This window comes from Leptonychotes weddellii, unplaced genomic scaffold, assembly GCF_054177405.1.
Source record: "Leptonychotes weddellii isolate Sample4059 unplaced genomic scaffold, ASM5417740v2 HiC_scaffold_15617, whole genome shotgun sequence".
Lineage (NCBI taxonomy): Eukaryota > Metazoa > Chordata > Mammalia > Carnivora > Phocidae > Leptonychotes > Leptonychotes weddellii.
In genome coordinates this window covers 1-4,768 of record NW_027738029.1, presented here as the reverse complement: position 1 = coordinate 4,768, position 4,768 = coordinate 1, and the positions used below count along the sequence as shown (strand labels likewise).

At 44.6% G+C, this 4,768-nt stretch overlaps 1 long non-coding RNA gene across 1 annotated transcript; it reads right to left on the bottom strand.

Moving 5' to 3' along the window:
* Nucleotides 1–1,693: 1,693 nt before the first annotated feature.
* Nucleotides 1,694–4,419, bottom strand: LOC145718434 (uncharacterized). Its single transcript, XR_014141807.1, has 2 exons — nt 3,437–4,419; nt 1,694–2,975 (listed from the first exon to the last, which is right to left on the bottom strand). It is a non-coding gene; the product is annotated as an uncharacterized LOC145718434 (long non-coding RNA).
* Between the last annotated feature and the right edge of the window lie 349 nt (nt 4,420–4,768).

Sequence of the window (4,768 nt, the reverse complement as noted above, 5' to 3'; positions counted from 1 at the left end):
CTTAATCTCGGGAAAAAAAACCGATTATCAGTAACTTGAAGTCAACAGACGTTTGTAAATGCTCTCTCTCTAGACAAGATTTTTCCTCATTTATTCACCACCCAGAAGGTGGTGGAAGGGTTTTGGAAGGCAGGCATCTTCTGGTGTCCCTGACATCACCCCAAAGGACACCTCTGCTCTTCACTCTCTCGAGGTTGTTGGAAATGTATTTCCAGAGGCCCTCCTCAGGAACAGATGGAGGTTTGTAATAGTTGGGTACTTGCTACTGGAATTCCTGAAAAATAGCAGCAAATATCCATAAACAAAACATTAGAAACAAAATACAAAGTGCTTGGCATTTGGCATATTTTTAAAACTTTATTTACCCATTTCTTTCTTCTTTTGCCAGTTGTTAGAGTTGCCAAGCGGCTCTTTAAGATTGGGCCTCGGCCCACCTCTCAGATTACGACCCTGGAAAACATCATCTGAATTCAAACAAGCCAAATGTATATTTGCTTGCTTAAATATCCGGACTTTGTTCTACTCCTTTGTCAAACACAGAGCCTTAGGATGTGGGATACGCGCTTGGCTTTGACAGCTGGGAGGCAAACACAGGAATGGCAAATATGGAGCTCCGTTTGCCAGCATTCTCGGCTCCCTCTTCCATAGCAGGGGCTGCTACTCAATCTCAGCCTTTGTTCTCGTGGGGCAGGGATAAAGCCTCACAATCCTTCTCAGTGCAACTGTTTGAGAGTGGGCCCCGAGATGAGACTCTCATTAGAGTTCAATGTGGGTGCCCAGTGGGAAGGCCAAAGCCATCTACCAATTGTTAGATTCTTTAAGACAATGCAGAGTAGGTGTTTCAAAAGAGGCAACTGGTTGCCCCTAAAACTCCTCCCAATTCCACTGTTGGCTGAGGCCTAATATTCTGTCATTAGACTATCCATCACTAGAGTCCATAGCTTTGATGCCTACAGCGCAGACGCTGTCATGAGTCCATCTCATGTGCTGACTCATTTAACTTTCATAATTTGCTATTATCCCCATCTTACTGATAAAAAAACCACCAAGGCTCAGAGATTGAAATGCCCGAGATCAGACAGCCAGTAATTGGCATAGCCAGGATGATCAAAATAAGATCTATTTTACACCCCTCCCCAAGACCTTGCTCTCTGCACTGTATCACACAGGCTTCAGTGGGTGAGAATTTGGGAAGGAGCCAGGGAAAGGGAGCAGAAGAATTCATTTCTGAGGGAGAAGAGAACAGAAGGAAGGTTGCAGGCTTCCCAGTCCTGAGGAAATTCCTCAGGCTGGCCTTGGGTTGAAAGAGGAGAACCTGAGTAGAAGCTGACAGTTCCCCCCCAGAATCAAGGTACCCGCGTCCAACAGGATTCAGCAAACTCCCCCTTGGGGCCGCCAAGTAAGAGCGGCAGATACAAGTATCAAGTACCTGCTGTCCAATCAAGTAACTGGAGAAATGTGAAGTATCAATGCTGGTGCTGTTGTTACTACAAAATTATGTACTGTTATGCTGAGAGTCAATGTTACCTTTGACAGGTGGAAACTCCAGAATGCTGTACCTTCTCCAGCAGTGGCCTGGACCACTTCACACCGACTGGATTCTTTTTAACAACTCCCCTACCATAGCACACAGTTAGTTTGAGTAATCTCATGAAATTAAAGGAAAATCAAAAATGGCAGGGAAAGATATGCAGAGAATGAATTTTTTCTTTTATTATACTTCACATACATGATCATGGCACTTAAATACATACATGAATCAATTAGTAAATAAATAGTACATTTTTAAGGGGAAGGAGTAAATACTTTTATTTTTATTTATTATTTATTTTTTAAAGATTTATTTTATTTATTTGACAGAGAGATAGCGAGAGAGGGAACACAAGCCGGGGGAGTGGGAGAGGGAGAAGCAGGCCTCCCGCCAAGCAGGGAGCCCGACGCGGGGCTCGATCCCAGCACCCTGGGATCACAACCTGAGCCGAAGGCAGCCGCCCAACCAACTGAGCCACCCAGGAGCCCCAGGAGTAAATACTTTTAAATTACTTTTTTTTTTTTAAGAAAAGGGAGAACCTTTTTGCTATATGTTGGGAACAGATAGAACATTACAGTTTTTGTCTTTGAGACTTCTGCAAATTTGTCAGTGATTTCATCAAAATCGATCCTGAATAGTCCCATTCAATAGGCAGCATAGCCAGATTTGTCAGTGTGTGTCATAGTTCATTGAGGAATATTTTTCATTCATTTTAATTTTTAAAGTTTTCTCTCCTTTTAAAATTGAAGTATAGTTGATATACTGTGAAGTTTACTTTTACCTGTAACAAGAGACATACAAGTAGTTAAGGAAAGTCTGAAGCATAAGGATAAATTTGGCAGAGACCCATACCAATCCCATGTCATAGCGAATTCCAGAAAGGGCAAGATAGTTCACATCTTTGTTTCTTCAGGACCGATTCTAGCAGCTTTCAAATGTCCTCACAGCTGAAAATTTTTTGCCAAAAACCCATCCCCGGCAAATTCATCACAGATTTTTATTGTATTTGGTTCTCAAGTTTCACATGTGCAAAAATCAGAGAAAGTGTCTGGCAGACAGCAAATAGGGACTTCCCTGAGCCGTTGGGTTCTTGTCCAGTTCCTGGAGAAAGTGACTCAGGCTTCAAACCCTGCCCTGTTAATTTCACCAGGCAATGTCAGACTGGCACTTTTGCTCATTTCTCCTAACATTTCTTCCTTACATTTGATTCTTTTTTCTATTTCCTCACTTTTTTTTTTTTTTTTTTTTTTGCAGAAGTAATAGTCCTCTCCACAGTTCCTTTGCCGTGATCTCGAGGAATCATTTTAAAGTGTTGTGTGCCTTGTTCAAGGTGGATTCTGCCAGTTTGCAAATATTTTTGTATGTTTCCATACAACAACAGGATTGAAGTCACTCAAGTCCGTGCCTCTGTCTACAAGGGCTCCCATTGTCTACTTCTCATGCACTGTTTGGAAACAAAGCCATGTACCAAGTTAACTCCCATATAGAGTGCAGTATTTTGTAAAGGATAAAGAATACAAATGTTCTAATTTAGGCTTAAAAATATTCAGACCCGAATACTATATCACTAACGTTATTTAGAATTACCAGGGCATGGTGATAGTGAAAAGCAGACCAACTTGTAGATGGTTTGATCAGCGTTTTAAAATTCTCTGCAGACAATGCCCCCTTCTTCTTCTTCCTGCACCATGCAGAGTGCTCCCACGGCCCACCTTTTAACCCACAACCTTTACATAGAAATTTCACTGCCTCGACGCTGGGGTTCAGATCTCAGGAATATCCCCTTCTGCTCTTACAACCCTGTAACTTCTTGCTGTCAAGCTGGTTTCATTATATGGGATTAAACATTTAAAAACTGAAATCCCACAGGATGATTTTCTCCCACTCAAGCTACAACCCCCTTACCTGGGAAGGGGCCCACAGGTATCAGGGTCCAACTGCATCCCACTAGGGTCAAGGCCAGCTGGTCACAGGCAATATGGGGCTCCTTCTGGGCCTTCCCTCCAGCATCCTACAAATTCTCTTCTTCCTGGCATCTGCAAAGTGAGGTTCTCGTCTCCGTTCAGCCACTAATTAGCTTTGGGATCCTGGAACAACAACCTTCCCCCCTACTTGCTCACAAGCGAACATTTCACTGAGTCATGTCTAAGGCTCCTTCTAATGTCCTCAGGCGCTGGTTGTGAGGGCACATGACCTTGGCTGCCCGTCCTGGGCTTCTGCACGTGGTGCCGATGCAGGGAAAGGTCAGCTCCTGGCAGCCCCTCTTGCAGACTGTGCCTTGTGCACCATCCCAGGGGCACCGCTGACTCTTCAGACTGTCACATTTCCTTGCTTGGCATCTTCAGAACCCCTGGTCTCCGGAGACTTCCAGATGGCTTTCTTTAACCGTCAGAGCTGGATTTCCTGGGCAGTGCCCTCCTCTGCAAACATTCTTATTTGTCACAGCACTGACCTCAGAATGTGCAGGATGCACATTTTAGAAATCAATTTCTAAAAGACGCCACCAGCCTGTCCTGGGCCCACCCTTGTGCTCCATCCCTGCCGCACACCAACCTGTGGGGGAAGGGAGGGGTGGACTGGCTATTCCCATTTTACAGATGGGGACACTGAGGTGCCGAGGCTTGAAATGCATGATTGTGGTGGTGCCCGCAGGATGAAAGCACTCCCATCCCCAGTGTCCCATTCACTCCTCCAACCCCACTCCAAGATGCTGAGCTCAGGCTTGGCGCAGGCCCAGTCACCCTGGTTATACAACTGATACTCAGCATGCACACAGCTGCAGAGGAGGAACAGACCCCGTGCTTGCCTCTAAGAATTTCCGATTCAAAAATCACAAGATTTGGATGCTGGGCATTAAAGTGTCTGTAGAAATATAAAAAATTAGTGATAGCATAGCAATAGCTTATTTTTATGACTTCATATATTTCTTTTTTTTTTTTAAGATTTTATTTATTTATTTGAGAGAGAGAGAGAGAGAGAGCATGAGAGGGGGAGGGTCAGAGGGAGAAGCAGACTCCCCGCTGAGCAGGGAGCCCGATGCAGGACTCGATCCCGGCACTCCAGGATCATGACCTGAGCCGAAGGCAGTCGCTTAACCGACTGAGCCACCCAGACGCCCCATGACTTCATATATTTCTATATCAGGACATAAAAATCTCTTCCCTATGTTTGGCAGCAACGTATTTACGAAATGGTCCCCCCAAAAAGCTATAGACCAGGGATGACGAATGGGTGACA